We start from the raw sequence: 17876 nt of genomic DNA, 5'->3' as shown, positions 1-17876 counted from the left end.
TCAGCTTTAGCATCATTCCTTCCAAAGAAATCCCAGGGCTGATCTCCTTCAGAATGGACTGGTTAGATCTCCTTGCAGTCCAAGGGACTCTCAAGAGTCTTCTCCAACACCACAGTTCAAAAGCATCAATTCTTCGGCGCTCAGCCTTCTTCACAGTCCAACTCTCACATCCATACATGACTACTGGAAAAACCATAGCCTTGACTAGATGGACCTTAGTTGGCAAAGTAATGTCTCTGCTTTTGAATGTACTATCTAGGTTGGTCATAACTTTTCTTCCAAGGAGTAAGCGTCTTTTAATTTCATGGCTGCAGTCACCATCTGCAGTGATTTTGGAGCCCCCCAAAATAAAGTCTGACACTGTTTCCACTGTTTTTCCATCTATTTCCCATGGAGTGATGGGACCAGATGCCATGATCTTGGTTTTCTGAATGTTGAGCTTTAAGCCAACTTTTTCACTCTTCTCTTTTACTTTCATCAAGAGGCTTTTTAGTTCCTCTTCACTTTCTGCCACAAGGGTGGGGTCATCTGCATATCTGAGGTTATTGATATTTCTCCCGGCAATCTTGATTGCAGCTTGTGTTTCTTCCAGTCCAGCGTTTCTCATGATGTACTCTGCATAGAAGTTAAATGAGCAGGGTGACAATATACAGCCTTGACGTACTCCTTTTCCTATTTGGAACCAGTCTGTTGTTCCATGTCCAGTTCTAACTGTTGCTTCCTGACCTGCATACAGATTTCTCAAGAGGCAGGTTAGGTGGTCTGGTATTCCCATCTCTTGAAGAATTTTCCACAGTTTATTGTGATCCACACAGTCAAAGGCTTTGGCATAGTGAAGAAAGCAGAAAGAGATGTTTTTCTGGAACTCTCTTGCTTTTTCCACGATCTAGCGGATGTTGGCAATTTGATCTCTGCTTCCTCTGCCTTTTCTAAAACCAGCTTGAACATCAGGAAGCTCATGGTTCACGTATTGCTGAAGCCTAGCTTGGAGAATTTTGAGCATTACTTCACTAGCATGTGAGATGAGTGCAACTGTGTGGTAGTTTGAGCATTCTTTGGCATTGCCTTTCTTTGGGATTGGAATGAAAACTGACCTTTTCCAGCCCTGTGGCCACTGCTGAGTTTTCCAAATTTGCTGGCATATTGAGTGCAACACTTTCACAGCATCATCTTTCAGGATTTGAAATAGCTCAACTGGAATGCCATCACCTCCACTAGCTTTGTTCATAGTGATGCTTTCTAAGGCCCGCTTGACTTCACGTTCCAAGATGTCTGGCTCTAGATGAGTGATCACACCATCGTGATTATCTGGGTCGTGAAGATCCTTTTTGAACAGTTCTTCTGTGTATTCTTGCCATCTCCTCTTAATATCTTCTGCTTCTGTTAGGTCCATACCATTTCTGTCCTTTATCGAGCCCATTTTTGCATGAAATGTTCCCTTGATATCTCTAATTTTCTTGAAGAGCTCTCTAGTCTTTCCCATTCTGTTCTTTTCCTCTATTTCTTTGCATTGATCGCTGAAGAAGGCTTTCTTATCTTTTCTTGCTATTCTTTGGAACTCTGCATTCAGATGCTTATATCTTTCCTTTTCTCCTTTGCTTTTCACTTCTCTTCTTTTCACAGCTATTTGTAAGGCTTCCCCAGACAGCCATTTTGTTTTTTTGCATTTCTTTTCCATGGGGATGGTCTTGATCCCTGTCTCCTGTACAATGTCACAAACCTTATTCCATAGTTCATCAGGCACTCTATCTATCAGATCTAGGCCCTTAAATCTATTTCTCACTTCCACTGTATAATCATAAGGGATTTGATTGAGGTCATACCTGAATGGTCTAGTGGTTTTCCCTACTTTCTTCAAATTAAGTCTGAATTTGGTAATAAGGAGCTCATGATCTGAGCCACAGTCAGCTCCTGGTCTTCTTTTTGCTGACTGTATAGAGCTTCTCCATCTTTAGCTGCAAAGAATATAATGAATCTGATTTCGGTGTTGACCATCTGGTGATGTCCATGTGTAGAGTCTTCTCTTGTGTTGTTGGAAGAGGGTGTTTGCTATGACCAGTGCATTGTCTTGGCAAAACTCTATTAGTCTTTGCCCTGCTTCATTCCACATTCCAAGGCCAAATTTGCCTGTTACTCCATGTGTTTCTTGACTTCCTACTTTTGCATTCCAGTCCCCTATAATGAAAAGGACATCTTTTTTGGGTGTTAGTTCTACAAGGTCTTGTAGGTCTTCATAGAACCGTTCAACTTCAGCTTCTTCAGTGTTACTGGTTGGGGCATAGACTTGGATAACTGTGACATTGGATGATTTGCCTTGAAAACGAACAGAGACCATTCAGGCAGGAACAGACATACAGATGCAGAGAACAGACATGTGAACCCAGGTTGGGGGAAGGGGAGGTGGGATGAACTGCAAGAGTAAGACTGACATCTATACACTGCTGCTGCTGCTGCTGCTGCTGCTGCTAAGTCGCTTCAGTCGTGTCCGACTCTGTGCGACCCCATAGACGGCAACCCACCAGGCTCCCTTGTCCCTGAGATTCTCCAGAAAAGAACCCTGAGTGGGTTGCATGAAATTTCTCCAGTGCATGAAAGTGAAAAGTGACAGTGAAGTCGCTCAGTCGTGTCCGACTCTTCGCAACCCATGGACTGCAGCCCACCAGGCTCCTCCGTCCATGGGATTTTCCAGGCAAGAGGACTGGAGTGGGTTGCCATTGCCTTCTCCGGACATCTATACACTACTATGTGTGAAACAGATAGCTGGTGCGAAGCTGCTTTATAGCACAGGGTGCCTAGCTCGGTGCTCTGTGATGGCCTAGACGGGTGGGATGGGGGTCAGGATGGAGGTTCAACAGGGAGGGGATATACGTACACATATAGCTGATTCACATCATTCTACAGCAGAAATTAACACGACATTGTAAAGCAATTTTCTTCCAATTAAAAAAAAACAAAAACAAAAACATGGTCTTGTAAATAGTAGCTGTTCAACCAGTATGTGAAGAAGGAAGGGAAGAATTTGACATTTATACATTATACAGTGCCTGCTCTAAACAGGGTTGCCTGGCAATTTTCCAGATGCCAAAAGTACAAAAACCAGCTGGGTATGCAGAGTGAGAAGTGAGAGAAACGAACAGGACTGGAGTCACTGCATTGAGGTGGAAGCTGAGGACGGGGACCGGAGGAGCATCGGCTGCAGCCCAGCCCAGCAGTGACCTCTGGATGCTGCCTGCTGGCTCTCCCTCCCTTTCTTAGCATCCTCTTCCTGCCCATCCTCCGCTTCTCCGGGGCACCCATGGCACAGGCACTAAGACCTCCCTGCTTCCCTCCCCAGCCCCATTTTCTCACTCTCAGGATCTTCCTCCTGGACACGTCCATGCAGAAAACCTTCCTGAATTCTGAGTTGGGATACAGCCCCTGTCTGCACCTGTGTTGAGCTCTGTGCCGTGGCAGTGAGCTCTGATTTAGAACAGTTGAGAGCATGGTCCTTGAGCCATGCTGACAGGGCTCACTTCCTTGCTCACTCTGCTGCTTACTGGGTGCGTGACTCTAAGCTCTCTCTGCCTCACTTTACCCCTCCAAAAAATGGGCATAATAGCAATCATACCACCTGCCTTAGGGGATTGCTGTGAGGGGGATTTAAACTCAGGTCTGTGCTTAACATGTAGGAATCATCACGTTGAGCCCCAGTGGCAGAGAGTGAAGAAGAACTAAAAAGCCTCTTGGTGAAGGTGAAAGAAGAGAGTGAAAAAGCTGGCTTAAAACTCAACATTCAAAAAACTAAGATCATGGCATCCAGTCCCATCACTTCATGGGAAACAGACATGGACAAAAATGGAAACAGTGGCGGATTTTATTTTCTTGGGCTCCAAGATCACTGTGGACAGTGACTGCAGCCATGAAATGCAAAGACGCTTGCTCCTTGGAAGAATAGTTGTGACAATTCTACAGAGCATGTTAAAAAGCAGAGACACCGCTTTGCTGAAAAAGGCCCATATGTCAAAGCTATGGTTATTCCAGTTGCCATGGACGGATATGAGAGTTGGACCATAAAGAAGGCTGAACACCAAAGAATTGATGCTTTCAAACTATGGTGCTGGAGAAGACTCTTGAGAGTCCCCTGGAGAGCAAGGAGATCAAACCAGTCAATCCTAAAGGAAATCATCCCTGAATATTCACTGGAAGGACTGATGCTGAAGCTCCAAAACTTTGGCCATCTGATGGGAAGAGCTGACTCATTAGAAAAGACCCTGATGCTGGGAAAGATTGAAGGCAAGAGGAGAAGGGAGCAATGGAGAATGAGATGACTGGATGGCATCAGCCAATGGACATGAGTTTGAGCATGCTCCAGGAGATGGTGAAGGACAGGGAAGCCGGGTGTGCTGCAATCTATGGGGTTCTAAAGAGCTGGACATGACTTAGAGACTCTTTACCATTGTGCCACTTGGGAAACCCCGAGAACTACGCTATTTTATCCCAATCATCGGGTCTCTCCATAAAGTGACCCTTGTCCCTCTGGACAGCACAGATGTAGCTTGGTGGGCAAGCAGAGGCTTTGGACAAAGACAAACCCTCCCTGTATCAGCCATGTTGATCTCATGTCCATATTACCTCCTACTGTTCATCATCACTGCTTTCATTTAGACTTCTCCAGCCCCTGATCAGGTCCCTGCCATTCATCACAGACCTTCCTACTGAGATTACTTGTCTCCAGTGACTCCTTCTGCTCATATGCCCTACATATTGCAAGATAAATCTCCCTAAAATGGAAATCCAGTGATTGCGTACTTGCCTGTCTCTCCCACTAGACTGGAAATGTATTATATCTTTCCTTCTGCCAGCAGTCCCAGAATAATACAAAACAGGTGTCTAAATGACTGAACTTTACTTTCCCCCTTTTTTCCTATGTTTATATCCTCAACCCTTGGAAAAGAACAATCCATATGTCCACCAGGAGGGAAACAGATACATACATACTGGCCTATTCATAAAAGAGAATGGTGACCAGGAGAGGAAATCAAGGAACTAGATCTCCCTGTATGAGCCTGGATGGATCCCCAAGTAGGATCTTGAGAGAACCAAGTCAATGTCAAAGTGATATGCATAATATATGCAATTTGTCTAAGTTTATAACACTGTTGTTGTTTAGTTGTTAAGTTGTGTTAGACTCTTCTGTGACCCCATGAACTGTAGCCCATCAGGAGCCTCTGTCCATGGGATTTCCTAGGCAAGAATATTGCAGCGGGTTGCTATTTCCTTCTGCATTATAGTATTCTACAACTCTTTATATTTTGATGGTTAGCCAAAGTATTTAAAATATGGGTTATATATACAAAAAGTGTATTTGTATCCCCGAGAGGAGAGGTAGAAAAAGGTCTTTGAGGGAAGGCAGTATGTAAAATTTGGCTTTATTTACTAATATATATATATATATCTACTAATTTATTTACTAATTTGGCTTTATTTACTTATATATATATATATATATACATATATATATACATATATATATATGGGCGGAGAGAGATAAAGAGAGAGAGAGAGAAGACAGAGCCAGGCAAATGGTGTGGTATACGTGTGTGTGTGTATTTATATATATACATATCTCAAGAAATATTGTTGAATGAATGAAAGTCTTTGCTGTTTATCCATTTTCTGGGTCATCTCACAGGTAGAAAAATCCATTTGGAACCAAAACCTCTGTTTAGTAAGAAAGGTTTGGCCCCTTCTCTACCTCTCTTGGCTGAGAAGGCAATGGCATCCCACTCCAGTACTCTTGCCTGGAAAATCCCATGGATGGAGGAGCCTGGTGGGCTGCAGTCCATGGGGTCGTGCAGAGTTGGACGCAACTGAGTGACTTCACTTTCCCTTTTCACTTTCCTGCATTGGAGAAGGAAATGGCAACCCACTCAGTGTTCTTGCTTGGAGAATCTCAGGGACAGGGGAGCCTGGTGGGCTGCCGTCTATGGGGTCGCACAGAGTTGGACACGACTGAAGCGACTTAGCAGCAGCAGCAGCTACCTCTCTTGGAGAGCTTCCCTGGTGGCTCAGTAGTACAGAATGTGACTGCAAAGCAGAAGATGCAGGTTTAATCCCTGGGTCAGGAAGATCCCCTGGAGGAGGAAATGGCAACCCACTCCAGTATTTTGCCTAAAACAAATCCCATGGACAGAGGAGACTGGTGGGCTACAGTCCAGGAGCTGCAATGAGTCAGACACAACTGAGTATGCACCATACCACTCTTGGAAACCTACAATGGTCACAGACACAGTTTTAACTAAAAACAGGCAAAACGAAGTGGCTATAACTCCGAATTTATTCAATTCAAAGGGCTGACATTAATCTAACATTGTCGCCTTATTTTCCTGGTGTTCAAATGTTCCTTCTTCCATGAAATTATGATATTCAATAGCTGCTTTAAAAGATGTACTCAATTAGCAAAATGAAAACTTGGCTACTCTTTGAGGGCCCCCTAGATGTGCCAAACTCATTCTTATTCCTCCAATGATCTGGCCTTTTCCTCTCTCCCCATGCCTTACCACTGAGATGAATGAATTCATTATTCAGGGCTTGGATTTTAAAAAATTGCCTGCTTCTAGAAATAGTTCCTGACTCTGCAGACTTTTTGCATCTCCCTGGAAAAGGTGTCACATTGTGTCCGTCACTTTTCAGAACATTCATCCCTTGTGTATTTACTAAGTCAGAGTGAGTCTCCTCCATTCTAGTAAATTATAAGTCTCATGAGCACAAGAATGGTCTTTATCTGCGATATAAGCACCATTCTTGTGCTCATGAAGCTTATAATCTACTCAGTGCTCCGTGGTGAAGGAAATTCAAAACAGAGGGGATATATGTACACGTATGGGCTTCCCAGATGGCTCAGTGGTAAAGAATCTGCCTGCAATGCCTGTGTCCGCCTGTGTTCGATTCCTGGGTCAGGAAGATCCCCTGGAAGAGGGCATGGCAACCCACTCCAGTATTCTTGCCTGGGAAATCCCATGGACAGAGGGGCCTGGAAGACTACAGTCCACAAGGTCATGAAAGAGTCGGACACAAGTTGGCCACTAAACAACAAAATGTATACATATATCTGATTCACTTTGCTATACTGTAGAAATTAAGACAACATTGTAAAGAAACTATATTTCCATAAAAATTTTTTAAACTAGTGCTTATCTTTTCTACCAATGAATCTGCTGGACCTAATACCATGTGTAGAATAAAATAGTGACACAATAGAATATTTGCTAAATGAATGAATTAACATGAAAGAAGGAAAGTGAAATCGCTCAGTCGTGTCCGACTCTTTGTGACCCCATGGACTGCAGCCCACCAGGCTCCTTCATCCATGGAATTTTCTAGGCAGGAGTCCTGGAGTAGGTTGCCATTTCCTTCTCCAGGGGGTCTTTCTGACCCAGGGATTGAACCTGGGTTTCCCACATTGTAGGCAGAGGGTTTACCATCTGTGCCACCAGGGAATCCTGAATGAAAGTGAACCAACAGCAAATTTAGGGGGAAGGACTAGTTTCTTTACATCAGTTAGTCAGTCAGTTCAGTCGCTCAGTCGTGTCCGACTCTTTGCGACCCCATGAATCACAGCACGCCAGGTCTCCCTGTCCATCACCAACTCCCGGAGTTCACTCAAACTCACATTCTTTATCTCAGTTATCCTCAAATCTACACCAAGCACTCTTTCATTATTCCAGCCCCATTTTCCTTGGGAATGACAACAGGCAGGTGAGTGGATGACAAGGCAAGCTTATGGTTCCCTCCCGCCCATCCGTCTGCCTTGCAGCACCCGTGTACTTTGAACGTTAAAAAGGAGCTAAACAGATGTTTTATGTGCATTTACTTTAAGTGATCTCAGCCATTTCTCATAAGGAGCTCATGAGTTGTTATTTTATTCGATTCATTGTATTCATGAAGAAATTGGGGCTTAAAGAGATTAGATCACTTGTTCACCCAAGTTTATGTAACGGTACACAGCAGGGCTGGCATCAGAGCTCAGCTATCTCTGATTGCCAAGACCACAGTGTTTTGCAGGCTTTGTGGGTCAGTGCACACCAAGTACCTCGTTTCTCTCATTCCTCTCATTTCCCCACTTAATATGACTCACTATTATTACACTGAGGTCCTCGGTTTTGCTTTGTTGTCCTCCTTAGCTCTGTTGATATTGCCGCACAAACAGTGTCTGTGAAAACTTCTGGATGCTCCCCCTTGGACCTACATATCTGTGCCTGCATCTCTATCTCTATCATACTTATCTATCTCTATATTAACATATCTGTGTTCATCCATCCACCTATCCATCCAGCCATCCATTTTCTTTATCTATCGACCCATTCATCCAACCATCTCTCCATCCATTTTCTCTGGCTACCCATCTATCTATCTATCTCTATGTCCATCCATTCGTCTATCCACCCATTTTCCCTGTCTGTCTATTTAGTATCTTGGCCATTTGGTCTAACACAGAATCACACAGCACTCAAGCTTCAAAGTCAGATTCAAAAAACGACTGCAGTGCTGACTCTGGCACTCACGAGTCAGAGATCTTGGGTCATGAACCTGTTGCCCATGGGTCTCATTTGTTAATGATCTCCAAACATAGACTTACTCAACCTGGTGTTTAGGTATGTGAAAAAGTGAAAGTGCTGGTCGCTCAGTTGGCTCTGACTCTTTGCAACCACATGGACAGTAGCCTGCCAGGCTCCTCTGTCCATGGAACTCTCCAAGCAAGAATACTGGAGTGGGTTGCCATTCCCTTCTCCAGGGGATCTTCCTGACCCAGAGATTGAACCTGAGTCTCTTGCATTGCAGACAGATTCTTTACCAGCTGAACCACCATACCCAAAATATTTATTTGTCCTTGGATCTGTGCAGGATTTTCACAGGGAGCTCTACTTTTAAAACCCGTCTACACTACGAATTTTAAGTAGAACGAAGGCAGAGAGCAGTAGCTATCTGGATCTGCTAGAGACCCAGGAATATTAAGCAAACGTAAAGTTTAGGACTTCCCTGGTGGGACAATGGCTAAGAATCCACCTGTCTTCCTGATGGTTCTATGGGTAAAGAATTCACCTGCAGTGCAGGAGACACAGGAGATGTAGGTTCGATTCCTGGGTCTGGAATATCCCCTGGAGGAGGGGATGGCAACCCACTCCAGTATTCTTCCCTACAGCATTCCACGGACAGAGAAGCCTGGCGGGCTACAGTCCAAAGGGTCGCAAAGAGTCGGACACAACTGAGCGACGTGGCAAGCACGCATGCCAATAGAGGGGACGTGGGTTCAATCCCTGGCCTGGGAAGATTCCACATATTGCAGAGCAAGTGAACCCCTGTTCACCCCAACTATGCCCAACTATGTGATATCACACATGTGATGTATACGCAGTCATCCTTTCCTGCGCACATGACATACACACATCCATCCTTCCATACACATGTGATAGCAGAAGTCCACCTGTGACTGGCAGAAAATCATTAGAAAAGGGGAACTCTGGGATGGAACCCCCATATTGTCTATTCTATCCCCCCATCTCATGCTCATTTGTGTCCAACTCTTTGTGACCCCATGGACTCTTGCCCATCAGGCTCCCCTGTCCATGGAATTTTTACAAGGGGATATATAGAAATATAGACTGTATTGCTCTGAGACCTTCCTATATATATACAATCTCCTTGTGATAGAAAAGTGGGGATATGGCCATAGAAAAATGTTTGGTTACAGCTAAATGTCTTATTTTTTTATACAATCACTACCCAGGGTTAGAACTTCTATCGGTTTTCTGAGACGGTGATCTTTATATTCTAACTCTAGCCAGTCATATCTACACACAACTTCCCCGGCACGAAAATCCTCTCTTCACCCAATCCTGAAAAATATTATTTTACCAATCCAAATATGTCAGGGATTTTATTGCATTTGCATTTCAAACCTGATAAAATCATTTTCCGGGTGACATTTTTCCTTGAAGGCAACTTCAAATTGAATATTTTTTTCCCCTTGTTATCTCTCTCTCCCTTTCCAGTCCAACTTCACTTTCAGATTGCAAATCACTCGCTATCAAGAGAAAGGCAACGATGCTCTGTTGCCATCGTTCCCTCCCTGGTCTGAGAAGAGGTTCAGCTTTGCATTTCCAGCTCAGGGGTAGACTCACAGGAAATCTTTTCCAAGCACTTTCAGATATCTTCATCACCTGTATCTCACAAGGTGATCATGGCTTTTTGCCAAGTACCTACAAGTGACATCTCCTATCATGCCCCCCAAAAATTAAGGCAAAGAAACATATTCATACTTGGATTTCACGGATCCACCCTTTATCTATGCTCCTTATTTTTGACTTCTTTTAAGCACTTGTAACAAAATAAAATACAGGCTCAAAGTCAGATAGGGCATTCCAGGTGATGCTGGTTGTAAAGAACCTGCCAGACAGTGCAGGAGATATACAAGACGTGGATTTGACCCCTGGGTCAGGAAGAGCCCCTGGAGATGGGGCATGGCAACCCACTGGGAAAGACTCTGATGCTGGGAAAGATTGAAGGCAGGAAGAGAAGGGGACAACAGGGGATGAGATGGTGGGATGGCATCACTGACTCAATGGACATGAATTTGAGCAAGCTCTGGGAGTTGGCAATGGACAGGGAGGCCTGGCATGCTGCAGTCCATGGGGTTGCAAAGAGTCGGACACGACTGACTGACAGAAATGAACCAATTTCATTATTCTCACCTGAAGAATCCCATGGACAGAGGCTTATGGGCTACAGTTCACAGGGTCACAAAGAGTCTGACATGACGAAACTGACTTAGCACGCATGCACAGAGTCAGAGAGTTCTGCATGTGAAATCCTTTTCGTAAGTGACAAATTAGAAGACTGAAGACTAAAGCATATGGTATTTGAGACAATTCAATAAACTAGCACCTCGTATGGCGCTCACATGAATATAAGCTATTGGGAGTTCTTTTTGATTTGTTTACATCATCTTTTTCCAGAAAAGTTCTCAGGAAGATCTCTAATAAGAACTGTTTACATCAGGAAACTCTCAGTGTTCAGTAAGAGGGAAAAAAAAAAAAGTGAAAATGAAAGGTTGCTCAGTCATGTCCAACTCTGTGGGATCCCATGGACTATACTGTCCATGGAATTCTCCAGGCCAGAATACTGGAGTAGGTAGCGGTTCCCTTCTCCAGGGGATCTTCCCAACCCAGGGATCAAACCCAGGTCTCTCACATTGCAGGCAGATTCTTTACCAGCTAAGCCATAAGGGCAGCCCAGCAGTACTGGAGTGGGTAGCCTATCCCTTCTCCAGAGGATCTTCCCAACCCAGGAATCGAACTGGGGTCTCCTGCATAGCAGGCGGATTCTTGACCAACTAAGCTATCAGAGATGTCCAAGAGGAAAAAAATGGAGACTTAGAATCAGAACGCTGAGTGACCCAGACTGCATGACTCACCCTCTCAGAGCTTCGTTTTCATCTCTGTCAAAGGAAGGCAGCTTGTAGGGTTGGTCACGTCTATGACGCACATAGATGGGAACCCAAGATCATCTCTACAATCTTCAAGACATTGTTCTTGCCATTGTTCCTGAGAGATGATTCATGCAGAACTTCTCCCGTGTGCTGGGCATGGAGCCAGAATGCAATAGGCTTTGTCCTGTGGTATTTTTACTCTGCAGGGTGCATCCTATTCTCCTTGACACATAAAGCAACGGAGACACCAAGAAGTCAGACTCTTACCTCTGTAGTAACAGAGCCAGAGTCATCCCCACGTTGCTGTCTTTGCTGTCGCTGTCACCATGTTCGCTCTGCGAGAGGTACAGGTCTTCTAAACCCTAAAATTAAAAGGGAAAACAAATGGAAATTATTATGAAAGAAGCACAAGGAACTGAACGCTCAGAGAAAAAACGTTCTTGGCACCTCCTCAAAATACTAATTGAAAACTTGTTTAAACACCCAGGACTGTCAGCCAGATGGTGAAACATATAATTAAAATAATTACCCTAAATCTGGCAATCTAGAATTATCACTTATTATTATTAATATAGCACCTATTCAGACAGAACTAACTTTTTTTTTTTTACTTCAAATTTCTTCTGTAATATTTATTAGAGCCCCATAAGCATGAGAATTATCTGTCTTTGGGGTAAAAATCTTTAAAAAAAATAATTTTATTTATTTGTATTTTTTGGTTGTGCTGGGTCTTTGTTGCCACGTGAGCTTTTCCCTAGTTGCAGCGGCTACTCTTTAGCTTTGGCGCAAGGGCTTTCTTATTGAAATGGCTTCTTTTGTTGCAGAGCATGGTCTCTCTAGGCCCATGGGCTTCAGTAGCCCATGTGGGCTCATTAGTAGCAGCTCCCTGGCTCTAGAGAACAGGCTCAGTAATTGTGGAGCACAGGCTTAGTTGCTCCGAGGCATGTGGGATCTTCTTGGGTCAGGGATCAAACCCTTGTCTCCTGCGTTGGAGCTACCAGGGAAGCCCTGGGATAAAGTCTTTATAACTTTCCTTTACATTAACATTCACCTACACAGAGTGTTTCCTTCAGCGTGAAGGGATTTATCCAGCAATTCTGCCATCATGGACAGTGTCATTCCCATTTCTAAGATGGGAATACTAATGCCCTGTATAGCATGTCAACGACTACTAAATTATTGGGCAGGGAAGTAGCTTCTTAACGCCTAACTCCATTCAGACATGAACTTTTTGAATTATGAAGGCCAAAAAAATAAAATGAAATTAATGTGCAAGGATGTCAGTGTCAGCCCGCTTATTAGAACAAAACCTTGGACAATCTCTAGATTCCCAATTTTAGGAAGAAGGTTATGTATCTCATTTGCCAACTTCATGGCACATTATGCAGAGATTTGAAATGTTTTTGAAAAGTAGGTGATATCATGTAATTATGTTTATTATCTGTTTACTTATGTGCTGAGTGCTTGCATGCTCAGTCACTCAGTCCTGTCTGATTCTTTGTGACCCCATGGACTGCAGCCCACCCAGCTCCTCTGTCTGTGGGGACTCTCTGGGCAAGAATATTGGAGTAGGTTGCAATCTACTCCTCCAGGGGACCTTCCCAACCCAGGGATCAAACTCACATCTGCATCTCCTGCATTGACAGGTAGGTTCTTTACCAGTGAGCCATCTGGAAAGCCCTGTACATACTACATAATGTTGAATGAAAAAAAAAAAAAGAAAGAAAAACCTACATTTCAAAATTATATATTTACAATGGGTGATTATAATACTCAGAAGATAAATAAGAACTTGTGCTTGATAAGAAAACAATTTTTTTTCTTTTCAAGTTTTTGTATATTTGCATTTTATGTGGTGATGATACTAATTTTATAATAACAATGATCATGGACGCATTTTACTTGTTTTTCTGAAGTTTCTTTTTTAAAATAATTTGTTTTTGCTCTGCTGGGTCTTTTTTGCAGCAAGCAGAATCTTTAGCTGTTGCATGAAAACTCTTAGTTTTGGCATAAGGGATCTACTTCCCTGATCAGGGATCAAACCCAGCCTCTTGTACTGAGAGCATGGAGTCTTAGCCTCTGGACTCCCAGGGAAGTCCCCACTGATGTATTTTACAATGTTCATTTGTAAATACAGAATGAAACTAGAATAGTTACTTGATTCCAAGACAGCTTCTATACTAGTGACTAAAAATCATAAATGGCAGCCCTTTGGGCAATTCTCCTTTTCTTTCTAAGATGCCTCACAGCTTAGGAAGCTGCATAATTTTGTGGATTTCACTGGCTGCTTTACCAATGTATTAATTTTGCTTCGTTGGTTGCTTTACGAGTGTGTTGATTTTGTTTCTGTCTGCCAGAGACCCCTGCTGCTGAGGGACTGGGACTAGTTGCCGATTTGCTCTGATTGGAGAGGACAGTGTTATTATTACGTCATCTCAGATAATCAGGGTTGACTTACTGGATAAGGTCAATGAGTTGAGGGACATGATGGAATAGCCACCCGGGGAGAAAATGATTTCAGGTACGAGAAACCATTTAGCAGAAGGGCAAACGAAGTGGGGAGATTCCTACCCACCTTTGCCAGCTGAATTTTGCTTAAACACAAAAAGTGAAAAGCAACTAAAGAAGAGAACATAAAATCCTTCTATCTGGCTCCTTCTTAGCTCAGCCATCATTGATATCTCCCCCATGAAGTCCACATTCCTCAGCCTGGGAAGGGGCATGAGAGAGACAGAAGCCAAGGAAATGGGCTTTGGGACCAGGATGAAGAGATTCAGAGCTCAGGTTGGTCTGTTGCTAACGCAGACAAGATGCTTAAGATTTCTGAATGTCAGAAGCCTTGTTAGTAAAACGAGAATTGTGGGAACCTGAAAGGGAAGTTTGGGGATTAAGGGCTGAAGTTTAGATGTAGGATGGTCACTTCCTTTCCGTGTGGCCCCTCCCTCTTCCTGCAAGGGTACCACCCGCAGGGCCTGCTTTTAAGTTCGCCCAGTATGCCACACTACCTCTTTTCTCTTGGAAAGTTGTTTGCTCTGTTGGAAATGACCCCCACTTTTCTTCCCATCCCCCAAGTTTTGTACACTCCCTCCTCCCTTCACTTAGATGCGTCTTTCGAGATTGAGATTTCATATCAGTCTACCTTTTTCTGAGCCTCCAACCAGGTAAGAACCTACCCAATCATATACCCCATAACCCAGGTGTCATTCCACCAGAACACTTGGCACAGTTTATAAGGTTTTGTCTGTGCGATTATATGACTCAAGTCTTTCCAGGATGCAAGTTTGAAGAGGAACTGGGTCGTTTGCTCCTAATTCACTTTCTAATATTTAGTACAGTACTCAAACCAGTAAGTTCTGAATAAATATTTATAAAATGAATGAACAAATAAAGAAGGAAAAAGTGAGATTTTTCTGTCTTCATAGTTCCCTTGATCCCAGAAGCAAGGTCTGAGGTGCAGGAAAGAGTGATCATCAAAAAAATAACAAATATATGAACAATATTGTCACTATAAAATGAATCAAATAATATATTTTGTAGAGTTAAAATGGACATGGAACAGCAGACTGGCTCCTAACTGGGAAAGGAGTATGTCAAGGCTGTATATTGTCACCCTTATTATTTAACTTGTATGCAGAGTACATCATGCAAAATGCTGGGCTGGATGAAGCACAAGCTGAAATCAAGATTGCTGGGAGAAGTATCAAATACTTCAGATATGCAGATGACACCACCCTTATGGCAGAAAGTGAAGAACTAAAGAGCCTCTTAATGAAAGTGAAAGAGGAGAGTAAAGAAGTTGGCTTAAAACTCAACATTCAGAAAACTAAGATCATGGCATCTGGTCCCACCACTTCATGGAAAATGATTGGGGAAACTATGGAAACAGTGAGAGATTTTATTCAGGGGGGTCTCCAAAGTCACTGCAGATGGTGACTGCAGCCATGAAATTAAAAGACGCTTGCCCTTTGGAAGAAAAGCTATGACCAATCTAGACAGCATATTAAAAAGCAGAGACGTTACTTTGCTGACAAATGGCCGTCTAATCAAACATATGGCTTTTTTAGTAGTCACTTATGGATGTGAGAGTTGGACCATAAAGAAAGCTGAGCACCAAAGAAGTGATGCTTTTGAATTGGTGGTGTTGGAGAAGACTCTTGAGAGTCCCTTGGACAGCAAGGAGATCAAACCAGTCAATCCTAACGGAAATCATCTCTGAATATTCATTGGAAGGACTGATGCTGAAGCTGAAACTCCAATACTCTGGCCAGCTGATGGGAAAGGCTGACTCATTTGAAAAGACCCAGATGCTGGGAAAGATTGAAGGAGGGAGGAGAAGAGGATGACAGAGGATGAGACGGTTGGATGGCATCACCGACTCAATGGACATGAGTTTGAGTAAGCTCTGGGAATTGGTGATGGACAGGGAGGCCTGGTGTGCTGCAGTCCATGGGTATGCAAAGAGTCAGACATGACTGAGTGGCTGAACTGAAATAAGAGTTAAAATATGAATACAATTGAACTAAAGTACTGGATAAAGATATACTAATGTAGTATAAACTGAGAGAACGGTGATTCAAGTAAAAAAATTCTGTTTTGTGTAATATTTAGTCAGAAGTTAAAGATAGATACACTTTAGACTTTATTAAGTATACCTGCTCTGATTTTAGAGTAACTGCAAAAATATTTAAAATCTAAAATTTATAAGAAAGAAAGTGAAGTCGCTCAGTCATGTCTGATTCTTTGGGACCTCATGGACTGTAGCCTGCCAAGTTCCTCCGTCCATAGGATTTTCCAGGCAAAAATACTGGAGTGGGTTGCCATTTCCTTCTCCAGGGGATCTTCCTAACCCAGGGATCAAACCCGGGCCTCCCACATTGCAGGCAGATGGTTTACCTTTTGAGCCACCAGGGAAACCCTTATAGGAAAGAATGAGGGATCAAAAATAGCCAGAAAAATAGCTAGAAAAACGAAATGGGGGAATAACTGTCAAATCCAATTAAAGTTCATAAAAAAGTATAATAATCAAGACTGTGTGTGTGATACAGGGATGCACAGAGCAATGGATCAGAAGAAAGAAGAGAAAGAAACCTGTCTGTAGGAACAGTACATAGATAGGAGAATTTTGTTTCTGAAATAGAATAGAAAAAGGGAGGCTCTTTAATAAATCCTGTCAGCACAACAGTTTATACACTCAGAGAATGAAAGAGAAAGGGGGGATATATTTACTTTTCATTTTTAAGAAGAATTAAATATTTACTATGAGACTCAATTTTTAAACTTTAAGAGTAAAAAATAAAAAAGAAGGTCTCTATAACATCTGATTAAAGTAGAATTTCTTAATCAAGACACGAAGCCACAGAGAATAAGATACATATGTTTGACTATGCCAAAATTTAGAACTTTTGATCTTCAAAATATAAAACCAACACAAAAAAACTCAAAGCAAACCACAAATGGGGCGAGGCTGTCAGCAGCACAGAAACCCCGCAGAAAGTTAGTACACATTAAACATGCCCCAAGACTCAGTGAAGAATGCACGCATGCTCAGTCGCTCAGTCATTCCCGACTCTTTGCAGCCCCACAGACTGTAGCCTGCTAGGCTCCTCCGTCCATGGAATTTTTCAGGCAAGAATACTGAAGTGGGTTGCCATGTCCTCCTCCAGGAGGTCTTCCCGACCCAGAGATTGAAGCCATGTCTCTTCCATCTTCTGCATTAGCAGAAGGATCCAACCCAGGTCTCCCACATTGCAGGTGGATTCTTTACCAGCTGAGCCTCCAAGGAAGCCCAAGAATACTGGAATGGGTTACCCCTTCTCCAGTGGATCTTCCCAACCCAGGAATCAAACCAGGGTCTCCTGCATTGCAGGTGGATTCTTTACCAGCTGAGCCTCCAAGGAAGCCCAAGAATACTGGAATGGGTTATCCCTTCTCAGGTGGATCTTCCCAACCCAGGAATCAAACCAGGGTCTCCTGCATTGCAGGTGGATTCTTTACCACTGAGCCACCCGGGAAGCTGAGACTACAGTAGTCATTATTTTATATACCAGTGACTCTTGAACAACATGGGTTTGAACTGCGTGGGTCCACTTATAGGTGGACTCTTTTCAATAGTCAATACAATAGTCTACAGTCAGATCTGTGGATGTGGAGGAAACTTCAGTGCTGCAGGACCAAGGGTATGGAGAGCTGACTAGAAGTTAAACACTGATTTTCCATTGCACAGAGGGTCAGTACCCCCAACCCTTGAATTGTTCATGGATCAACTGTAGTTTGAAAAATGTATAGCCTAGATAACCTCTTAAATATAGTTAGCAACTTTGTTTCCAGAAGAACATTTTAAAAAACACCTGAAAACATCCAACAAGTCCAACAACAGGAAAACAGGTAAATGTATTTGGCATATATATAT

This window comes from Capra hircus, chromosome 25, assembly GCF_001704415.2.
Source record: "Capra hircus breed San Clemente chromosome 25, ASM170441v1, whole genome shotgun sequence".
In the NCBI taxonomy this organism is placed as follows: Eukaryota; Metazoa; Chordata; class Mammalia; order Artiodactyla; family Bovidae; genus Capra; species Capra hircus.
This window is presented reverse-complemented; position numbering follows the sequence as displayed.